The sequence below is a fragment of the Phyllostomus hastatus genome, unplaced genomic scaffold (genome assembly GCF_019186645.2).
Source record: "Phyllostomus hastatus isolate PE091 unplaced genomic scaffold, TTU_PhHast_1.1 phas_contig_210, whole genome shotgun sequence".
Taxonomy (NCBI): Eukaryota; Metazoa; Chordata; class Mammalia; order Chiroptera; family Phyllostomidae; genus Phyllostomus; species Phyllostomus hastatus.
Window position 1 is genome coordinate 25,432,158 of NW_025333737.1, and position 14,342 is coordinate 25,446,499.

At 47.6% G+C, this 14,342-nt stretch overlaps 1 long non-coding RNA gene across 2 annotated transcripts; it reads left to right on the forward strand.

Annotated features, from left to right (window-relative positions):
* The first annotated feature begins 6,268 nt into the window (after positions 1-6,268).
* On the forward strand, positions 6,269-14,282 carry LOC123816868. 2 transcript variants are annotated; one of them, XR_006785352.1, is made up of 3 exons: positions 6,269-6,482; positions 8,768-9,027; positions 11,076-14,282. It is a non-coding gene; the product is annotated as an uncharacterized LOC123816868 (long non-coding RNA). The 2 variants fall into 2 exon arrangements; XR_006785353.1 differs by lacking the exon at positions 6,269-6,482 and adding an exon at positions 7,759-7,896.
* Positions 14,283-14,342: the final 60 nt, after the last annotated feature.

A 14,342-nucleotide genomic window follows, 5' to 3' on the forward strand; every position in this document is an offset into this window, starting at 1 on the left:
GAGGGAGGGCGAGGCAAGCATGTGAAAGCACTTTGGTAAAAGACTTGTCCCTGAAGAAACGGAAGCCCCCGTCCTCTCCTGCCCCCTAGTGGTCGCCCGAGGTCCTCTTCGGAATTGGCTGCTCCAAGGCCACCAGGATTCTAGCGAGCAAGGACAGTAGCCGACAGGTACAGAGCTTTACTTCACAGAGCACTCTTTTGTATATTCCATCCTTGAATCGTCCCTAGAAGTAGAACAGGTGGTGTCATTATCATCACCCCTGGTACAGATGAAGAAACCGAGGCTCAGGGAGAAGTTCAGCAAACTGCCAACAGCCCCACGCTTACGCCTATGAGAGCAGGACTCTTCCTCCAACCCCCGCCCCCTCCCAGAGTTGCCCTCTTTTTTATTACGGAGCCACACTGGATTTGTAGCTGGGCCTCCAGTCCTAGAGGCCAGTGTGGATTTCTCTTCGTTGATCCAGCCCACGTGCTCAGGAGGGCCGGCTAAGGACCAAGCGCGGTTCTGCGCGTTCACGGTCCTACCTCCCAGGAGCAAGCGTTTGCTGGAGCAAGCCGCCCCGCCGTTTTGGCCTGCCCCCTGCGTTTATGTTCGCCACAGGGACAGGAGACAGGGTGGGTCTCAGTCCCACTCTTCACGGCAACCTCAGGCCTGGGTGGGCCCAACACCCTGGCCTTCTGAGGCACCAGGGGCTCTCAGCTGCCTTCTCCACACCCCACAGGTGTATGTGGGGCCGCGGGGGGGCGTCCCTGGGGCTGCCTTCTGGACCACTTACCTTCCTCAGCCATTACAAGTATTTTACCTTTCTTTCAAAGTAATATGTGCAAATACTTGCAAAAAGGAATACTAATACAACAGCTTACAGAGGAGGAACCTAGAGCTTAGGAGACCATAATCTTTTATAACGGGCGGTAGGCCTACCTGACCTTTGCCCCAGAGAGGGAGATTACCTTCATCATACTGCCCTTTGCTCTGGAGAGAGACTAGGTCTCTAGCTTCCCAGGTCCTTCACCATGCAAATATTCCAGAAAAAAAAAAAAAACAGTCCAAAGACGGCCTGTGACTCTGCCCCAAGCCCCAAGAGACCTGTAAAGAATTTTCTCCCAACACCTAAAAAAGGCATTCTAAATGATAAGGGTAAAATGATAAAAGAATGCAAACAGGGCAGGCTACAAAGCTCTCATCCTCGGAGCCGCTAGCAGCCTGCCCGGATCAACCCCAGGGCCAGCGCCAGACCGTGAGGGGCAGCCCCCGTGACCCGGAGTCCAGGGATACCATTCAAACCAGCCCACGCCAGACCTGCTTATTAGCCCATCACGCAGTCTCATCCACTCTCCCCGTGAAATACGGGCTCTCGCCTGCATGTCCCCTCACTGCCTCGGCCTCCTGACCACCCCTGGTGCTACTTCCCCGCTGCGGTCCCCATGAGGTAGCCTGCCACGTTCCCCCGCTCCCGGGAACTGTGAGCAACAGACTGTCTTTCCAATGTCAGCTGTCTCCTGACCGGCTGGCCTCACTGTGCCTTAATAATAATAAAGCCTGCCTTTTAACACGCCACTTCTTACTATCTGATGGGCAAAAATCACAAAGCCTGACAACATACCCTCTGGGGGAGGCTGTGGGGAAGCACGTGCTCTCGTCCGTGGCTGCTGGGAGCTCGAAAGGGCTGCACAGTAACGGGGAGAAATGTGGCACAAGAGACTATCACTGTGTTGGCTTTTCGACCCATCAGTCCAGCTTCTGGGAATTCACCCAGAATATACACCTCCCACAATTGAACACATACACAGGCACGAGATTGCTCACTGCAGCGTCGTTTGTAGTTGCAACCTATTAGAAGCATGCTGAATACCTGAATGTAGGCAGTTTCTCCAAGCCCTACAGAATGCTCACACTGTTGTGGGGTATGAAGACGCATTACCTATTCTGTAAGTCAGGAATAATGAGAAAATATACATCTCGCTGTTTAACTTTGCAAAAAGAAACATTGAAAGGATAAGTCAGAAACTTAGGAGATGAATTTCCTACAGAGGACAGAGGAGAGCAAAGAAGGGCTGGGAGGGTTGAAAGACATGACTCTAAATATAAATATAAATTTATATTTATAATTAATATTTATAATATATTTCTATTTATATATTTATTACAAATTTCTATATATAAATATATATCATATACATATAAATATAAATTTAATATAAATATAAACATACATTTATATTTATATATAACATGTCAATGTTTTGCATACGTGTGTGTGGTGTGGGTACACAAGGATTAGGAAGAATCAAAAATGCACATGTGTACAAACGTGGTGAACCTGTTTTTCTTTCAAACGAGCGGTTCTGGAACTACAGTAGTTCCCTCTGGCTCCACTGTTTTGCTTTCCTCGGTTTCAGTTACATTTGGGCAACCAGTGTTGCAAGGTATGAAATGGAAAATTCCAGAAATAAACAATTCGTAAGTTTCAAACTGCGTGCCGTTCTGAGGAGTGTGATGGAATCTCCCACCAGGCCATTTGGCCCTGCCCGACAGGAGCCGCCCTCTGTGTCCAGCACACCCACACCGCGCATGCTCCCCGCCCCCGCCCCTGGTCACTCACTCAGCTGACGTGGCTGTCAGACCCACCTGCCGAGGAGTCTCAGTGCTTGTGCACAGGCAGCCCTTATTTTACTCACTCATGCCTCAGTCGCATAACTCTTATTACAGCATTTGTTATCATTCTTCCATTTTATTGAGATGTAGAGATGATTAATCCCATTTCCAGATCAGAAAACTGAGGCTCCGGCCGTGGCTGGTGTGGCTCAGTGGATTGAGTGCCAGCCTGCGAAACAGTGGGCACTGGTTCGATTCCCAGTCAGGGCACATGCCTGGGTTGCTGGCCACGTCTCCAGTAGGGGGTGTGCAAGAGGCAACCACACCCTGATGTTTCTCTCCCTCTCTTTCTCCCTCCCTTCCTCTAAAATAGACAAATAAAATCTTAAAAGAAAAGAAAACCAAGACTCAGGTTAAGTAACTTGTCTGAGTCGTCCCTGCTTCTAAGTGGCAGGCAAAAAAATTCAGATCCAAATCTGCTTGGTCAGAGGGCATGCTTTCTGACCTCTGTGAGACCCCGTCCATCCACAGGGTAGCCTCATCTGACAGCTTAATCAGAGAGTAAAATGCTCTTCAACGAGGTGGGCCAGGCATGCGGGAGGCTGTGTCAGAGGAGCAGCAGCAGGGCAGAGCAGTTGTGCCAGGTCTCTGGGGGGCTGAGGCCCAGCTGCTGCAGGGGCTGCGGGGCTGAGCCCCCTCCATGGCCCAGACTGAAGGGCGACGACCAGACTCTGAGGATCCTGCGTCCTGGGGGCGTGGAGCTGGGCAGGAGCGTCTCATTTCCGGGGAGGCATTCAGCAGCGTGGGAAAGGCGTGCCTTGGGCCCGAAGCAGGACCAGCGTCATGGGCCCGAGATCAGAGCAACATGCAGGGCAGCGGGTTTCAACCATTTCATCTTACGACAGACACAAGCAATTAAAATTCTATGGCACATCACAAATACATACATTTGGTCAGCTGATCTGACCCCAAAAATAGGTATAATTTTGATTCATTCACACTGGACGGCTGTTGTCATTTTCTTATTTGACAATCCAAGGGAAAAGGGGTCAGTACCCCTGACCAAACAGGCGAGTATTGCATGTTTTAAAAACTCATGCGGCGCCCAGGTTGAATATCACTGGTGTAGGCGCCACATTGAAAAAGTCCCCACCGTTGGCACTTGGGACTGGGTGCTCTGTGGTCAAGGTCTTAACATTTTTAACAATTTTATCCTTAAGTTTGCCCTGTGAGTAGTCATGTGTGTGGACCCTGCCCGGCTCATTGTCCCTTCCCCACCCCACGACTGCTGTGACCTCCACCAGCATCCCTCACTCCAGTGTCACCTTCGGTCCCTGGTGGAGAGCCTGCACAAGAGCAGCGAGTTGAGCAGTCAAGGCAGGAAAGGCAGGACACGGGTCTGAGGCATCTGGGCACAGGAAGGTGGGGGTTTCTCACCACCCCCCGCCCCCACCCCCACCCCCACCCCCACCAGGGGCCGGCCCGTTCACATGGGGGAGGCTGCAGTGCCTTTGGGGTCAGCCATCCGCCTGGGTTGAGCGGGGTGGCTTGTAAAAAGCCACTTTCCATGTTCCTTGTGTGCCGGGCTGCACTGACTGTGTAGCTGACCATGGTCACACCCAGGTCCTGCCATTTGCTAACGGAGCAGACTTCACCAGTCACTCTACCTTTGGGCCTCCAGTTCATGGTCAGAAAATCGGAATGTGTGCATCCCACAGCTGTTTTTTTGAAGACAGCGAGGTTTCTGTTTGTTAAACACACACACACACACAAACCAAAGAAAATCCCAAAATGCAAGTGTGATCATCTCGGCCACCTTGCTGTAACCTGCCTAACAGCCTGGTGCTGTTCTAGAATAAAGACACAAGCCTTTCACCTAGACCAAGGCTCTCCAACAAATACACAGTGTAAGGCACATATGTAAGTCAAACGTTTCTAGCAGTCACATTAAAACAGTAAAAGCAGCCCTGGCTGGTGTGGCTCAGTGGACTGAGCACTGGCCTGCAAACCAAAAGGCTGCTGGTTGATTCCCAGTTCAGGGCATGTGCCTAGGTTGCGGGCCAGGTCCCTGGGTTCTCTCTCCCTCCCCCGCTTTCTAAAAATAAATAAATAATTTTTTCAATACAGTTTATTGATTATGTTATTACAGTTGTCCCATTTCCCCCCCTTCACTCCCCTCCACCCTGCACACCCTTTCCCACCCACATTACCCCACTTTAGTTCATGTCCATGTGTCATACTTAAAATACTTTAGTTTCTACATTTCCCATACTATTACTTTCTTACCCTCCCGCTGTCTATTTTCTACCTACCATCTATGCTACTTATTCTCTGTACATTTCCCCCCTCTCTCCTCCTCCCCCTCCCCTGTTGCTAACCCTCCATGTGATCTCCATTTCTGTGGCATTCCTGTTCTACTTGTTTGCTTAGTTTTTCTTTTTGTTTTAGGTGTGGTTGTTAATAATTGTGAGTTTGTTGTCATTTTATCTTCTTTTTCTTAGATAAGTCCCTTTAACATTTCATATAATAAGGGTTTGGTGATGATGAACTTTAACTTGGCCTTATCTGGGATGCACTTTATCTGACCTTCCATTCTAAATGAAAGCTTTGCTGGATAGAGCAATCTTGGATGTAGGTCCTTGCCTTTCATAACTTAGAATATTTCTTTCCGGCCCCTTCTTGCCTGCAAGGTCTCTTTTGAGAAATCAGCTGACAGTCTTATGGGAACTCCTTTATAGGTAACTGTCCCCTTATCTTTTGCTGCTTCTAGGATTCTCTCCTTCATTTTAATCTTGGGTAATGTAATTATGATGTGCCTTGGTGTGTTCCTCCTTGGGTCCCACTTCTTTGGGACTCTCTGAGCTTCCTGGACTTCCTGGAAGTCTATTTCCTTTGCCAGATTGGGGAAATTCTCCTTCATTATTTGTTCAAATATCTTTTCCACTTGTTGTTCTTCCTCTTCCCCTTCTGGCACCCCTATAATTCAGATGTTGGAATGTTTAAAGATGTCCTGGAGGTTCCTAAGCCTCTCCTCATGTTTTTGAATTCTTGTTTCTTCATTCTTTTCTGGTTGGATGTTTTTCTTCCTTCTGGTCCGCTCCATTGATCTGAGTCCTGGTTTCCTTCCCATCACTATTGGTTCCCTGTACATCTTCCTTTATTTCACTTAGCATAGCCTTCATTTTTTCATCTAATTTGCGACCAAATTCAACCAATTCTGTGAGCATCTTGATCACTGTGCTTTGAACTGTGTTTCTGATAGGTTGGCTATCTCTTCATCACTTAGTTGTATTATTTCTGGAGCTTTGATCTGTTCTTCCATTTGGACCTTTTTTTTTTTTTTTTTGGTCTTGACGCACCTGTTATGCAGTGAGGGGCGGAGCCTTAGGTGTTCACCAGGGCGGGGCAACCCACGTCTCTGGTTTGTGACGTTATATGTGGGGGCGGGGTCTGAGAGGGAACAATGGTGCTTGCTCTGCTCTCTGCTGGATTCAGTCACTTCCGCCGCTTCCCCTAAGCAAACTGGGTGCTTCTGGTGCTGACTCCCATGTGGGTGGGCTTGTGTACGTCCTGGGACCCTGTGGGTCTCTCCCACGAACTCTCCTGTGAGGCTGGGAGTCTCTCCCAGCACCTCAACCCCCGCAGGTGTTTTCAGTTAGTGCGCTGAGGCTTTATTTCCTGGCGCTGGGACCCTGGGTTGCGTGGTCTGTCTTGCTCCCCAGTTTCTCCTGATTTATCTGCGCTCGAATGTGGAACCACCCAGTCTGCCAGCTGCCTTGTGTGCCGCGCCCCTCCCCAGTCTGCCGCCTCGCCGGGTCTGCCAGCTGCCACCTTGCCCAGAGTCCTCTCCACCCGGCTGCCCGTCTCCACCCTTCTTACAGGTCTGGGTGAGTGTTTCTTCTTTAACTCCTTGGTTGTCAGACTTCCATACAGTTGTTTTCTGTCAGTACTGGTTTTTTATGTCTAAATTGTTGTCCTTATTTTGGTTGTGCGAGGAGGTGCTGTGTGTCTACCTACGCCTCCATCTTGGCCGGAAGTCCTAAATAAATAAAATCTAAAAAAAAAAAAAAAAAAGTAAAAGCAGCCCTGACCAGTGTGCTCCATCGGCTGGGCGTCATCTTGAAAACCAAAAGGTCGCCGCTTTGATTCCTGGTCAGGTCACAGGCCTGGGTTGTAGGCTCAGTCCCTGGTTGGGAGCAGGCGTGTGGAAGGCAACTGACAGTGGTTTTTCTCATCCAAGTTTCTCACCCTCTCTTTTCCCTCCCTCCCTCCCCCCTCTCTAAAAATAAACATATTTTTTAAAAAGTAAAAACAGGTTAACTTCATATCTGCTTGACCCAAACACCAAAACCCAGTGTGTATTTTACACCTAGGGTGCATCTCATCTTGGGACAGCACAGGCCAGCTCTCCCACCGTCCAGCTGCAGCCTGCGCCGTGACACTGTCCCTACAGCCACGCTGGAGCCTTCCTTTCATCAAAAGTGCCACTGCCTCTCCTGACGTGGGGTCCCGTCATTTCCGACTTGGGGTCCTGCCTGGATCCTGGAAAGCTCTTCTCTCTTCCTTCTGGATCGAGTTAAGCTGATTCATCCTTGTGTTGCCAGTTCAAATCCCCAGCCTGCAGATTCCTTTCTGGACACCCTCCCATGCTTTCACCACATTGTGTGTCTTGCCCACACCACACAATTGTAGTTCCACATGTACTTTGGGCCACTTGATGGGTACGTCTCTCCTGTTAGCTTGTACACTCCAGGACAGAGGCCACCTGGTTTTTGTCGTTTGAACCATTTCCCGGGTTTAGCACGTGGCCTTGTGCAGAGTAAGCTTTCAACCTACTGGGGGATGGAGACTGTGAGTACTCTGTCGTGTTCGTCCCTTTCCCTCCCCTCCAGAAACTTCTCCTTATAAAGGAACTCTCCTGTGTAACTGCTAAAGAAGCGAGGACAGAAAGCACTCAGTGCTGAAAATATTTAAGTAGAAATCTAAGCACACAGATTACAAATATTTCTCCCCGATGTTACGTGCCACTTAAAAATAATGTCTCAGCTCTTGTTGATGATTTGGGCTGTGATTAAGGAAAATTACTCCTCAAGCTCGAAAGTAATTACTGCTTTTCCCCTGAGGAGGAGCTGCAGGGCAGGCGGTGGAGATCACTGTCCCGGTTTCACTGGCACATCTGGCAGGGAGCCGAATGCTCAGCTTCTTCCTGTGCTAGCACCTTTTCAGGTGAACCTACAGGAAGGTCCAGTCCACAGCTGCCAACTGATCCGGGAGATACCAAACCTGACGACACTGGTGTAGGTGAGGTCTCCAGCCCCTCCCCAGGCTGCAAAACCAAACTCAGCAACGGCTTTCTCCACCTTCAGTCAGTATCACTCCTTAGGACAGTGAGTTTGAAGATTCCATGCCACTGACCCCAAACACTGGAGTAGTATCCATTTCCCAGGGCCTGCCTCTCACCTTGGAGCCCTGGGGGGCGTAGGAGGAGCCACGTGGGAGTGAAGTGCAGCTCAGCACAGTGGCTTCTCAAGGACCCAGAGCTACACGTTTCGTTGGAGCTTCCAGAAACCCAAGTGCAAACAACTCCCACTTCAACAACATGGCACGCTGTCTTCTGGCCACACCCCTTACTCCTGTACTCTGGGGAATTCTAGGCAGGCACGATGCCTTCCTGTCTCCCGCAGGCCAAGAAACAGGTCGTCCCTCATTTCCAAATTCTGGATAGTTCAGATTTAAGGTTGGGGAAGGGCACCAAGGCATCACATGAACACTTGTCTCACCCAACCGTCCAACCAGTGGAAGTTTTATTTTTATTACTAATTTTTAGAGAGAGGCGAAAGGAGAGAGGGTAACATGGGTCGCCGCTTCTCACACATGCCCCAACCCCAGACTGAACCTACAACCCAGGCATGTGCACTGACCAGGAATTGAGCCAGACTCCTCTCCATTTGCGGGACAATGCTGAACCCACTGAGCCACGCCAGTCAGAGCCAGAGAGGGAAAGTTCTAAATAAATACATGGAATGTAATGAGTGAACCTGAGACCTGAATTTGCAATTTGCAGTATGTGTAAGGCCCTCAAAAAAATTTTTTTTTTATTTTAGAGGGGAAGGGGGAAGGAAAAACATTTATTGCCCAGTTATTGATACATTCATTGGTTGACTCTGGTTAGGTGCCTGAACCAGGGATCAAACCCACAACTTGGCAAATCAGGCTGATGCTCTTAACTGCACTGTCCAGCCAGTGATCCACGGGCCTCCTTCAAAGTCAGTACGTTTTTCAACCGTCGCTCTGGTGAGATGATTTGGGACGTAAATCCAAAGGCAAGTTCTCCACTCCACCACCTGCTCAGGCGGAGGACACAATGGGCGAAGCCTCCACAGGCCTCTGAGAGTTGGAGCACCTCTGCACTGAGTGTGCCCTCACACAAAGGTATGTTTCTTTTTTAAATATATTTTATTGATTGTCCCTTTTTTTTTAAAGATTTCATTTATTTTTAAAGAGGGGAAGGGAGGGAGAAAGAGAAACATCAGTGTGTGGTTGCCTCTGATATGGCCCCCACTGGGGACCTGGCCCGCAACCCAGGTATGTGCCCCGACTGGGAATGGAACCTGTGACGCTTTGGTTCGCAGCCCGTGCTCAATCCACTGAGCTACGCCAGCCAGGGCCAAAGGTACGTTTTCAAAAGGACAGTGGGACCCGACACCAGCCAATTCCACACAATGCTCAGTGGTACCGAGGACTGTGATGCGGAAGGACAAGGGTTAACTCCCAAGTGCCACTTTCAGGAGGTATTCTCAATGTGGAAAGTTAGGCAGGGGCTCAGGGTTGGTAACATTATTGGCCTGAAATCATCGTTGTGCAAAAATGAGGTTTTAGATTATCTTTCCGTGAACATGGCAGAATTTGGAAGACTGCTTTTGGGAGCCAAGCTTATTTCTAGCAGAACATTACGCAGGTTTTGCTTAGCGGTTAATTACAGTAAGATCAGCAAGGGCAGCAATACAATCAATGCAAGGATCAGCTAATTCAAAACCAATTCCAAGTTGTTACACACAGCCTGAGTCAAAATACTTTTCTATAATAAACATGAAGTCTTAAGGCTGCACATTAATGAAAATGTGAGGTGCTTCAATAGTTGTAACTCGAGTTTTCACTTCACCCAGACTATGAAAACTAATCTGAGTAAGGGCAATTCCACTGGGAGTTGTTTTTTTTTTTTAAAGATTTTTTTTATTTTTGGAGGGGAAGGGAGGGAGAAAGGGAGAGAAGCATCAATGTGTGGCTGCCTCTCATGCAACCCGTACAGGGTACCCGGCCTGCAACCCAGAAATGTGCCCTGAGTGGGAATCAAACTGGTGACCATTTGCTTTGCAAGCCCACACTCAATCCATGGAGTCACCTCAGCCAGGGCCATTTTAAGATTTTTAAAGCACTGGCATGAATCAAATACCAGAATACTCTCTTGCAGGGGTGTCTGACCTTTTGGTGTCTCTGGGCCACACCGGCAGAATTGTCTTGGGCCACACATTAAATACATCGCAACATGTATGTAATCACAAAAAAATCTTAACATTTTAAGCGAACACAATTTTGTGTTGGGCCACAATTATAGCCATCCTGGACACAGGTTGGACACCCCTGCAGTTTCGTAACACATACTTAGGTTAAAATAAAATACGAAACCATCTAGAATTCTTGGTCTTTCCCACCGTTAACTTGCAGTGGAGTGACTGGGACTGCTCACATCACCTCTGTCCCTCAGAGCTGAGGTCCCTCAGGGACAGGCGCCCGAGTCACAGCAGTCAGGGATGTTTGCACAAGCTGATAGCTACAACCTGGGCTCACAGAGGGGACCCATTTGGGGTCAGAGGGGCGCTGCCAAATGATGCACGTCTCACACTTAATGGTACCCCTACTAGAAGAACAGGCCAAAAAGGAGCAGGCGCCCAGGTGACCACGTAGGGAACACAGGGAAGGCAGGGCCGACCAGCGGCCGGGGCACAGCTCTTCACTGCCCAGCGGCTCCCCTCCCAGGACCAGCACAAACCTGAGGGAAGCTTCCTCGGAAGCTGCTTCAACAGCTGAACAAGAGCATCGGGCTCCTTCGCTGGCACCCAAGTGAAAATTCTATCAAGGTGAAAGGCCGTTTCTAGCTTTAAAAGAACTACAGTTAAGACCCTAAATTTCGCACTTAGAAAACAAGAATTTAAAGTCTTACACATTGAAAGAGGGTTCACTCCATGAAATACATTGTGTATAACATTTTATTAGGCACTACCTTCACCAAAATCTGTCCCTTTAACTTGAAATTTTATTAAGAAAGAGCATACAAACAAAAGCAGACACACAGAGTACAGCAGCAGCCGCGGAGCACCGACCACCACCAGTTCCTCTGCAGGCTGCTCCTCAGCTCGGCCCCCTCCAGCACCAAGGATGACCATAAACTTGTTCATCATCGCCGTGTGTTTCTTCCACAGACCATGTAAACACAGCCTGGTTTTGACCTTCAAGGAAATGGAGCCCTAGTGGATGTGTTCTTCTGTAATGTGCTTTTCTGACCAGAGGTTTCATCTGCATTCCCATGTGCGGCTGTCGCTGAGCCTGACTTCCGTGGAGTCCACTGCAGGAGCACATCCCAGTGTTGACCCAGTGGCCTACTGATGAGCATTTGGGGTCTTTCCAGTTTTTTTTTTTTTTTTTGCTTTTTCCTGTTCTTCCCATGACAAACACTGCCGTTACAGCACGTTACGTCCACCTCCTGGCACACACACGTGTCCCGCCCCTGGAGCTCCTCCCAAGTACTGGGGACGAAGAGCCACGAAAGAAGGGACGGCACAGCCACTTCCGTCAGACAGTGTCCCACCGTCCCCAACATCCTCATCCCTGTTGACAACAGATTCACTCGGGGTGCATGAGGAGGAAGAAACAGATCAACTATGAAACTCTCAAACTTCATTTCAAAAATAAAAATTAAAAATCTGACACAACAATGAAAAGCACGTTTACTTCTCGGTGCTGGTTTACTTGAAATGTACTTTATGTCTGCTATGTTTCAAAATACGGGTGAAACAGCAGTACTCAGCACATGTGGTACACCATCACATACTTTAAGAGTCTACACTATACACACATGCTCACAGCCCCCAAGGCCCACCTCCCCACAGAACACCCACTTGAAAGAGCAATAGGTAACAGTCGCAGCCCCTGGAGAGGGAGCAGAAAGGGACAGGAGAAGGAAGACATGGATCACTGAACACTTTCAGTGATGTATTATTCTTTTTTAGAATTCTTTTAAAAATTTTATTTTTCTACTGTTTTTTTTTTAACCATGTACAAGCATAGTAATACAAGATTTCTAAAAAGTAGTCAACTGGGGTTCTTTCATAAACTAAAAATCAGTCTGAACTGAAACTTGAAAACCTGATTTCATTCCACAGAAAATGTACACGATAAATTCTCAAGTATATTTTCCGTTTCATGCATTTTAGAAAAAAAATGTTTGAAAACATTCACACAGTTCATCTATAGTGCATTTTTAAACGCATAGAATGGACACAAGCCCCAAAACTTCTATCCTAGATTAATTTTAACATCTCTGGAAACTTAATCAGAAGATGGCTGACTTCAACGAGCACGTGGCCCAAGTGCCCTCGGACCTCGGCTGTGGGTCGGCTGCCCTGACACTACTCACACAGAGGGATCCAGAGAGACCTCCTACCGATGAGTGGCGGTGTAAGAAGAGGACACAAATCCCTAAACTGGGTGATGTGACTAGCTGGTTATAAGCGGAAGAAGGTAAGAAATGAGTTTTAATTCAAACTGACAGATGACTGCATTGTGATTTAAGAAAAAAGTCTTAACCAAGGGGGCAGAATACAATGTGGAAGAGACCCCACGTTGAGGCAGGGAGAATGCCAGAGCAGGGGACTCAGTGACTGGGTCCTCTCGAGAGGCAGAGAGAGAGGAAGCAAGTTACCAAACCAGACTCCAGCTCGTGACTGGACACTTGAAAGTTCACCCCATTTCCTTTAATCAGTGAACTGTTAAAAGTCAGTTATCTTTCAGAGATACATGCTGAAATACTTAGATTAAATGGTATGTCTGAGACCTGAAAATAATAGGGGTAGGGGATAAACACTACCGATATAAGACTGACCACTGCATCTTACTGGCGATGAGTTTTACTAGAAGTTAATGATCCTGGTTCTACTATGTGTATGTCTTAAATTTTCCAAAATAAAAAGAAACCAACTGTTTTGAGTCCAATCTTATCAAGTAGTCTTCTGATTAATAAAAACTGGCTCCCCTTAAAGGCTTTTCAAAAAGGAAATACAAATTACCCAACTAACAACGTTCAGGTCTGCAAGGCAGAAACGTGTACTTTTTATACAGAACCTCCCTATATGGAATTCTCGTGAATTTGATAACGAAGAATCAAACTCTGGGTGTTGGGGACGACCCAGCTTCTAGATCTCCACAGCTAAGACCAGACATTAACTATGGACACTTTAAGAAGCCAGGCCTCCCCCTCGAACCCCACATAATGTCAATATTGATCTAAGTGTTTGTAGAGATGAAGACTTTCATGAACTGATTAACTGTGTACATCATTCAAATAAGTTAGCTAGTAACTCCAGATGAGGCAGAACAGAATCTGGTGTTTTAATACCTTAATTTGGTACCTTAATACTTCAGTAAACTTCTGTTTTTCTTAAAAATTAGTAATAGAATATGGTAAGTTATCACTTTAAATTCTTTACCCCTACAGCCGAGCTCCTGTCAAACCGCACGAAGCAGTGCTTGGGAGGTGGCTCAGTGTGTGGGACTGGTTCCCCACCTTCTCTGCCTCGTCGCACGGGCCACCCCGACAGACTCGGAGACAGCCCCCTCGCTGCATCTTCAGCTTCAACTACAAGCACTGCCCTCCGAGGAGGACCTCACAGAGCCTCTGAACCGGCAGCTTTGTTGTTTTCCAACGTTCGGCGGAGAGCATTTTAGTAAACCCCGGAGCAGCTCACTGTGCCTACTGAATGCACGCGGCGGCACAACAGCGAGGCGGCGCTGAGGCCGAGGCCTTGATTCCCTGTGCCGGCTCCAACATGGAGCCGGACGGCCTGGGGTAAGTCATTTAACCCCCTTACTCAATTTCTTGACCTATAAACTGATGGCAGTATTTGAAAGTTATAAATCACAAAGTACTGCTATGATATATGTAGCTGGAGATAACACTTTTACACAATCTTTGACAAAGGAGGCTCCCAGCAGAAACTTGCTACCACATCTGCCACATGTGACAAAAGGGGAAAACCATCTGCTCAACCATTAGTTTACTTCTTAAAAACCCTTGTACATATTACACATCCCACAGAAATACATACATCTGTAACCTGACAAGATCAGGGAAAAGAAATCTTGGTACAGGATTTAAAGACCAAAAACGAGTTAAAAGTTCTCGAATGCTCTCTGCATCATTGTGTCCCCGCTAGAGGATCACAGTGTTCACCAGAAGGATGTTTTGAGTTTTCTACTAAAGATATCTTTCAGGGATGTAAAAATATATTCTAGTTCACTGTACATCTTTGCTATTTAAAAGCAAAATTCAAATTTATTCATAACTACCCCAAATTGAAGCACCATTATTAAAAACATTTAAACTGCAAATTCTGTGAAAACAGAACCAGGTATAACTGTACACCAACACCTCTAGCAACGGTGTACCTCTTATATTTAAAACAAGGGACTAG